Genomic DNA, 9,570 nt, shown 5'->3' on the forward strand with positions numbered 1-9,570 from the left:
TCACCCCCAGCTGCCTGTTGCCCCTGTAGAGCCCCAGAAGCATCCATGGGTGTGCTGCTTGTCAGGCTGCATTGCTTGTGCCATGCGGCAGCCCAGCACACACAGCATGTCTCCTGCTGCCGCAGCCATCAGTGCCTGCCCATCCCCTGCTTAGCCTCGTTCCTGCAGGCTCACCCTGTTTTGGGGAAGAGGATGGCGATGCTGGGGAAGGTGCATTACATACAGGTAGGGTGTGCATATAGTTTTGCATATAGAAGTTGCAGCTACTTGTTCGAGGAGCCCTCCTGCAGTTCCTCCATGCCAGCAAGATGCTGTTTCAGTGCTCCCCACCACCATGCAAATGACTGAAGTGTTTCAACAGAGGCCTTCTTTTGAAATCCGGGGGGTTGGGGGGGGGGTGAAAAAAAAAATGGCAGTTTTAGCTAATCCTTCCCCCTGCATGTGTTGTTTGTGTACATGCATGCACCTGGCTGGCCATCCATGCGCATGCACGGGGGATGCTAAACTCCCGCCCCCCAAAACGAAGAACAAACTGGGGCAGCAAACCAATCCCTCCAGGAACAATTTAAATCTTTTTTTTTTTTTTTTTTTTTTTTTTTTTTCCCCTAGAAAGGCGGCCTCGCAAAGGACTTTCTAGCTCATCGTCTGGGCCCAAGACTTCCTTGTAAGAGACTGCTGGGCTTGTTGCAACATATTCCAGGTGTGTAAGCGATGCCCTGCCTTGCGCCTTGCACAGCAAAGCGCCCGGGGCTCCGAGTGAGCAGGGAGGAGTGGAGGGAGAGGTGCGGGTGTTCAAATTAAATGAAGCAGAAAGAGAAAGCTGGGACCCACAGCGCCCAGGGCAGCACGAATCGAACAGGTTGGACCTGATGGCAGCGCAAGGGAGGCAGCAGGAGGGATCTTCCGGCTCGCAGAGCAGGGCAGGCTGGCCAAGGAAAAGCTTGGCTTGGAAAGCTCAGACAGGGGGATTATTTGGGGGTGGAGGAGATAATCTTCAAAAGAAAGGGCTAACTCTTCACTGGTGTGGCAAAGGGAAGCAAAAGGGTACATAGGGTGTGTGTCCACACCTGTCTGCCCGTGCTCTGCTTGCTGCTGGGGTCCCTGGCATCACCCACAGCTCTGGGTGCCCACTTTGCTGGGGCAGGCTCTGTCTCCTCAGGGGCCCTGTGATGGGCCGTGAATGAGCACAGAGAGGAAAATTCCCATTTGTAAGAACAACTTTTCAAGACGGCCTCACTACACTAGTTGCCAGAGGGTTTCCAGATCCTTCTTCTGGAGGGACTCAGCACATGGGCTGAAGGTGGGTTCCTTTCAGCTCTGACTTGAAGCCTCATCTGAAGGGAGCAGAGGAACCACAGGGGTCAGAGATGCCCAGGGGCCAGAGGACCTGTCCTAGGAGAGGGGTGAAGCAGGGGAGCTTCTAGACAACCCCCCAGGGAGGGCAGCAGCACTGGCAGCAGGACTTAGGTGTCCCTGCAGGACTTGGGCTTGCCTTCCTCTGCAGCAGTGATGGGCTGGAGGAACCCCCTCTTCTGTAATTAGTGATGCCCAGGAAATTAGGGAGAGCCCCCCTCTCACAGAAGGAGCTCTGTGTAGAAGACAGATGGCTCCCAAGCTTTGCAATGGTTCTGGAATGTTACAGAGTCATTCAGGTCATGACTGTTTGCTATTCCCTCTTTTTTTTTCCCTAATATTTTCCTACTGTTCCTTCTATGTTGCCTCTATATCACAACCCAGTGAAACACAACCAGAAGGGAGGGGACTTTGCTTTGAGGAGTGAAATCCTTTGCTACTAATGCCTTTGGGGAGAAAAAAAAAAAAAAAAAAAAAAAAAAAAAGGTGACAGGTGACAAGGTAAACCAGCATCCTTTCTGGACCTGGTTTTGAGCTCTGTAGGTGTAGGTACAGGAGTCAGCTGGTGGCCCCATGGCAGGAGTGGTCCAGTGTGGTCCCAGTGTGGGATGCAGGGGCACATCTCTGTTCCCTGTTGTTCAAAACCTGCCTGGTGGGGTGCACCCCTGAGCTGAAGAAGCAGCTTGTGGGTGCTTTGTCGGGCTGGGGGATGAAAAGCAGTGCTAACCACGCCGTGTTTTGGTGGGTGAGCTCTGTCCATGCGTGTGCTCACTCACCGTGCAGTGCAACGACTCCACGCTGCTAATTCAGACCTGTAGGCATTACGGCAGTGTAAACGGTGCCTAGTCATAATAATAATTAATAAACATGCTGAAACAAAAACGTTCTCCTTGTTTAATTAACATCGGTCTTCAGTGGCTTTATCTTGGGGTGAGTGGCTACTTTGTCAGTGCTCTGCCTTCACGCCCCACCTTGCCCTCCATGGACACGTTTCCCCTGTGCAGATGGGAAGGTCCCTTTTTTGCTCCAGCTCTGGCCAAATGAACCAGCAGTTTGCAGACTGCCTCTCATCTAAGACAAAGGCTACAGAAACAGAAACAGCGGCTGGAGAAGCCCAGTGGCTTTCTTTGCCTTGTTGGGAATGGAATGAGGCTGAAGCCAGGGACAAATACTGGAGCCAGAGGAACACAAGAAGTGCAAAGCTTTGGGGCAAGACAAAAGAGGTTCAAAAGATAAAGAATGGCTTGGAGAGAGGCTAGCAGTGTCCTGAAGCAATGAGCACATGTTTTTACGACCTATGTGATTCACCCCAGGAGCCCAGTGCTGCAGGAGGGAATTGCAGCCTGAGCTCAGGCAGGGTTGGGAGCAGAGAGGGGATCCCTGAGAGCTCCAAAGCATCCCGAGCATAAACCAGGTTTCAGCTGGCAATGTCCAAAAAACCTCCAGCTGTAAAAAGAGATACACCAGTATTAGGCATGAAGACCTCACCCCAAAGCCACTGCTGGGTTTGGGTGGCACTGAACAGCCTGCAGGACCTAATAGGGTGTCAGTGCCCACCAGGAAGGTAAGGAGACCCCATCCCATCAAGGTCACTCCCCCATCCCACTACCCAGCCACCCCGCATGGATGGATTCCCCACCAGGGACATTGCATTGGCCATGCCCAATGCTGCGTGGCCATCAGCCAAGCCAAATCAGGCGGCTGGAAGCACACAGCAAGCCCCAGCCTTGCTCACAGCTCATTATCGGGGGCTGAAGGCTCAGCCCTTGACCCTCTGCAAGCAGATGGGGATGAAAAGCATCCCAGGCAGGAGCAGGGTGGGCGTTTGCCTTCCCCATGCTCTGACCTCCACTGCTTTGAAGAAGAGCATCCGTAATCTTTATGAGACCTTGGAGATAGGAGCGCTCCAGACACACGCAAGCCATCTGCTCCCATTTTCCTCTGCTTTCCCATCAAATCCCTCCCCGCTGACCTGATCCAATCTGAAGTCCTTGCCTTCACAGTAAAGACTTATAGGGCCGTACTTCCCGACTGCAAAGCCAGGTAAATTCAAGGTCCTGGGCACCTTCCAAAAGTAACTGGAGGAGAAGAGATGAGGGGGAGGAGAGCAGAAGAATGACCATGCTCTGAGGTGATGACAAACAGGTGAGTGGGGACAGTGTCATCCTAATGCTTTGCAAATCCAAGAAGTGCCCCGCTCCCCTGTGGGGCTTTAAAGCAGGCATATGGACCACAGGGGTCAGAGTGTACATCAGCCTTTGGGCAAATGTATAATTCCCGGGGTCTTGTTGCTGCCAAAGCTTAAAAAGTATGTAAATCACTCATAGTGGGCTTTGTGGAAGGCAACATGGGGAATATATGGGAAAACAGAGGGCTCATAGCACCTGGACATGGCCTGAACCACCTGGCCAGGTGGGTTGTAGGTTCAAGCAGGACCCTGGGGTGGCCCTGGAGGGACTTCCCAGCAGAGCTCAGCCTGGGTCAGGCACAGGCAGCACAAAGGGTTTGGGCTTGCTGAAACGGGGCCGGGAAGGGGGTGCTGGGGACCTGTGTGGGGCGGACAGGGCTGCGCCGGCCGTGCCCTCTCACTCCATCGAGATGCAGGAGATAGGGCTGTGGCTCACACAGGTACACCGGGGCCACAGACACACAGGCAGGCTCTTGCAGGCTTCCTGCCGGGGATCTGCCGTCCTCCTGGTGGGTTTGTTTTAATGAGAACTCCTTGTAATCACCCCTGTGAAACTCAGGGTGGGGAGCTGTTACTTATTAACGCCTGCTCTTTCCAGGGAGCATGCAACAGGGGATCTGCTGGGAGAATCAGCCTCGGATGGGCTGCAGCATGCCGTGGTGTGGCTGAAGTGTGTGCACACACTTTTGTATGCATGCACGCCTGTGCACGCTCATCCTCACGCATGGTCTCAGATGCCACCGCTAACACACCTCCACCACCGTGCCCTGGGCTTTCTGCTGGTCCTTTAAGCCCTTTGCGCCAGCCTGCAAAGCAGGAATGATAGCAGAGGTGCAAAAGTCCTTTCTGGTGATTAATGCATCATGTGTACAAAGAAGGTCTGTGGTGAACGGAGGCTGGAGCCGGGATTAATTGCATACCTTGAAGTGGAGAGATTTATGTAAGGAAACAGACTTGGCGGGCTGCCCCGCTCCAGGCGGTGTTTACCTGCCTGCGCCTCCACACCTGTCATGCTGCAGCAGCAAAATATTATTTAATAACATTTGAAGGGAGATCTTAATAGCTGAGCTCCCTCCCTGCCTTGCCCCACCTCCACGGGTGCAGCAGTGAAGCTCGGCCTTACTTTTCCAGTGTTTTGGTGGGATCTGTGCCTGACCAGCCCACCAAGGTGCTCATGATTCCAGGGGTCTCTCCCAGCTGATTAAGTTCCAGTAATTCAAAATACCAGCCCATGGTGGTCTCCATGTGTGCCCATCCCCTAGGGTCATCCCACTGCAAGGCAAGCTGAAGATCTTGGTGCAGGTCTCAGCCCAAAGCACCCAACCTGGCCAGCCAGGGCTTTGCTCCAGGCAAGATCCGAGCTCGTGGGCTCCATGCAGGAGCAACCGCCTGTATTTATATATGGCCAGCACAGCTCCAACTGCTCAGCGTGTCCATTCAAATAAGAGACAAATATTTGGTACAGCCCAGCTCAGAAATGCTCGAGGGTGTCTCTTGAAAGGGATTTGGATATTAATTGCAGTCTGTTTGTTGATTTGCATGGTTATCAGCGAGGAACAAGACCAAATAGAGCCCCACAGGTCTCGAATGGAAGCACTTAGGGCTTTTCTTCTTATCTACAAACCCCCTTGGTGATTATAAGCAAATAAGTGAGTGCTAAGGACAGTTGGAGGGGGGAAACAGAAGTGCTTCCCACCTGGCAGAGCTTAGTCACTCCAGACAAGAGCTTCCCTTCTGGATAGAGACAACACCAGGCACCAATTATCCTCAGCATTTCCCCCCTGTCAGGAAGGCTCTGGAGCTTGACCTGTGTTTGGCATTTGCTCCTGCCCTTGGCTTTTAACAATGCAGGTCTTGAGTAGGCTGAATGTAATAAGGGGTTTGACCTGACTCTTACTGCGTTGTGTAATTGTGTTTTTTTGTTGTTGTTGTTGTTTGGTTGGTTTTGTTTGTTTTTGTGGTCCTTTCACGCCAAGACAGACCCCGGTGTAGACACAAGTCCCTACCACCCTGCTTGGATACTGATGTTTGCAAGGACTTCATTCTGGGTTCAGCCACCATCCCCAAATATAAGCACTTGGCTTAGCCAGCCAGCCTGAAGCTGTTAAATGACACTGTACCCAATTAAGAAATCACTGCTATCACTTCTGGAAAGCAAGGACTCTATTTCATGCCCTGTTGGTGCAGGACAGCCAGGGTGTCCTGATACTAACCAAACACAAGCACAACCAGCATGAGGTCAAACGAAGCTCCGTTCCCTCTGCTAATTGCCCACAGTTTGACATTTTCTCTTCCCAAATGAAAACTTTCCACTAACCCAGACTGCTGTCCCAAACCTGGTTCATTTCTGTGTTATTGGAGGAAACATAGTAGGACTTTTTTTTTTTTTTTTTTTTTTTTTTTACCCCAGCAAGAAAAACTTCAAAGGAGCACCGGAGACCATCCATTTCCATATTTCCATACGAAAAGAACAGGAGACCTGTTCTCCAGGGCCGCTGCGTGCATCCTGCTTCATTTCACAGATAACCTCAGCAGGGGGCTCCGAAGGGGGACGGGCGGCCGGGGGTACAAGGTTCCCCAAGGTTAATTGCAAACCGCTCGTCAGAGCGGCGGCTGATTGATGGGCACCATTAATCACTGCCCAGCCAGACTGGAGGGGACACAGGAGCTGTGGGGACAGGGAGAGGGTGCCAGGATGGGAACAGTGACACCCAGCCAGTGCTGCTGGAAGCACTGAGAACCTGGGGAGAATGGGTATCACAGGGTGGTTTTGTGGGTGAACAAGTGTATGGCACCTTGCAGCAATGGAGGCAGAAAGGAGCAGGTCTCTTCAGCCTTTGGAAATCCCCCCTGGCTTCCAGCAGGGAGTCAGGATTTGGGATCCTGACAGGGCCCGGGTCGAGGTAGGGGTGGGTTTGTCCCAGAGCCGTAAGGCAATTAACAGGCTTTCCATCCTCTTTATGGACTGAAATCCACTGAGATTTTTATAGGAACAACAAAGGCAGTAAAAGCCACACAAGTGAGGTCAGTTGAGGACCTTGTGCATTTACAGGCTGGATACTGGCATGTGCATTTTCTTTCATTCCTGACAACTTAATACACTTTTTCTTTCATTCTGGTCCTAGCTGCTGCTCAGACTTCTGGTCAGGCTCTACCTGCAGTAATAAAATTTGCATCAGTGTTAACTACCTGGATGCAAATGACAGTAAGGACTTGCAGCACGGCTTGATGTGCTGCGATTTAACCTGCTGCGGTACAGGAGCAAGCCGTGCTTTCCACTGCAGATATATAAGCCTTGCTCAGGTGGCCATGCCAGCAGGCTTGTGATGATGCCATTGCTTCCAACACAGGCTGAAGAGCAGCTCGCGGCCTCAGGAGACGGCTACATTTTCAGGTTTTGCTCCTGTAGTGTCAAACAAGATTATTTGGATGCTATATGGCTGCTTGGACATGAAAAACATCGCAGCCAGCTCTCACTGGATGCATTTAGTGCCATTTAAAGATAAGGGCTTCATGGCCAGTGGATGAAGTTGTGGGGTTTTTTGGTTTAATCTTTGCTGTAGAACGGGTACAGTGACAGCCAGCAATGAAGCAGGGTCCATTTCTGATACTGCCTCATACATTTCTACAGGCTTGATGCAAAGACCACTGAAAACTGTGTCAGACTGGACTTCAGTGAACTTTGGGCTGAATACGTGCTATTTCAGAGTTGACTTCTTTGGGAGGGGAAGTGCTTCAGCCTCCATGAGTGCTCAGGTATATAGGGCAGGAGGCAACTCATCTACCTCTGACCACCTACAACTGGCTACGACTGATGCATCTGCTCACCACGGACCCACCTACAGCCGTCAGGAGGGACGGGCATCACCCAGGGGCAGCTGATCCCATGTGAAATAGTCATCCTAGAGCAAGCAGAATGACCACCTCTGTCTTCATGGGCTATTAAATCTGATGACTAGTTAAATGACTAACTTGAAGTAGACACCACACTCCTAGATGGCCAAAGGGAGATGTTTGTGCTGGATTTTTATCATCTCTTGTCACACCCAGGAGGGCCTCTTTTACCAGGGGTGGTTGGCTTTGAGATGGGGTTTCTGCTTAGGGGGAAAAAATCACCAGAAAATATATTTTACTTTAATTTTATGATATCTTTTTCAGTAGCCAAGGCTGTCAGGCTTGTGAACATAGTCATTTTGTTTCCAAATGACTGCCTCTGATCCCTGGGTAGGGCTGTATAATTCAGGAATTATTCTGAATTAACTTATGTATGTCAGTTATCTTACCCCAGCAAGAATTCTCTTCCCCTTGCTCCTGCCCAGGACAGCATTGAGTTCTTTCCCAACGAGGAACTTTTAACAGAAGTTTTCCCCCAGAGAGTTTATGAGTTAATCATCAATACCCACCTTATTTTAAGCCCCTGTTTCAACCTGAATAACATTCCCTATGTAGAACAGCATTAAATAAATGAATAAATAATAATAATAAAGATAAGAGATATAAGTCTCTGTTAAAGTGAGTGCCATCATTGCCAAATTTCGGTGGGGCTGGGCCCTTACAGCATGCTGTACATCTCATGGAGGTCTATGGAAAGCTTCTGCTTCAACCTGTGCTTCCACTCGCTGGGTGAATTGGCGTCTTTTACCATCACCGCCTCATTTTTCCTTCTGAATATTATACCTGCCTGATGAAATCTGCGTCTTGAACTAAATCAACAGGGACATGGGTGGGCTGGGCATCTCGGAGCAGACGGCTTCTTTTTGTTAAAGGAGGCACGGTCCTTGGGCCTGGAAACATCTCTAAGTCAGGGTTGTTTTGCCATCCTGGGTGCATGTTTCAACGGCAACATTATTGTAAAACAGCTTTGTGTTTACTTTGTGTACAGAAAAGATAAAATCAGCATTTATATGCAAACATGAACCAACAAGGAATTTCAAAATCCTGCCATTTCACTCCTCTGAGAAGGAGAGCCAGGGTTATTGTGTAACCAGAAACATCTGAAAGCAGGGGATTTTCTGGGTCTAAATTCAATTTAGATTATAAGAGGCTAATTTAGGATCTGACTGTATCACCTTGGGCAGCCAAAATAGGATTTGAAACACAGGGAGACAAGGACTTTGGGGTGGAGAGGTCTCCTCTGTTTTGAACAACCCGGTACATCAAGCCCGGAGAGTGAGGGCTTTCACGGGGATTTCACCATTTAAGGATGGTATTGTGTCCCCATGCTTTTCGGATTGCTCAGGGATGCATGTGGGGCTTGGGGTAAAGGCGGTGAGGACCTTCCCTACCAGCCCATGTTGGTTTTTAATTCTGCTCAGGCCCCTTTGTTACAAAGGAGTGAAAAACATCATGCTGGACAGCAAGCACAGTGCCATCAGAGCTGGAGCTGCTGTGCTATCTGCAGCTGCGGGGAGGTTGTTGCAAAGAAATGGTCCAAATTTTTCTGAAAGAGAATACCTACTGTAAATATTTCAGGGTGCAGGTGTTTGGGGGGATTTCTCCCCCAGGACACATCCCCAGTGCAGGCTATGGCTGGGTGTTTGCTCCTCGCAGGTCCATGTGCCCATGCACGGGTGTCCTCTGCCACTCCAGCCCCATACCTGCCTCTGCATCCTCTGCAGGGACAGGTGCTAGTGGCATTTATACAGGGTGGAAAAGCAGCTATGCTCTCTTTTGGGGACAAATCTGCAAAATCTCTCTGCACCCTGCCTCCCCTGGCTTGCTGTGGGATGTTGGGCAGGTTGATCCACTCCTGAGCATGTCACCCTCTGATAATGTCCCTGTGATCATGTCCCCAGTGCCACCACTGCACCTCTGGGACAAGTGGGTGGCAAAAGGGCACTTCTGCCTCAGAGCTGCCCCTTCCCCATGGGCACTCTCTCTCCCCTCAGCCCATTCCCCATTGGATTTATTTACAATGGGACACTGGATAAATGAGAGGAAGGAGGAAGGAAAGGTCGCCTCGGTGGTGGTCACAAAAGGGGACGTTGTGCCTCCAGGGAGGGAGCGGAAAGGCCCGGGGGGGACACAGG

Source organism: Oxyura jamaicensis, chromosome 5 (assembly GCF_011077185.1).
Source record: "Oxyura jamaicensis isolate SHBP4307 breed ruddy duck chromosome 5, BPBGC_Ojam_1.0, whole genome shotgun sequence".
Taxonomy (NCBI): domain Eukaryota; kingdom Metazoa; phylum Chordata; class Aves; order Anseriformes; family Anatidae; genus Oxyura; species Oxyura jamaicensis.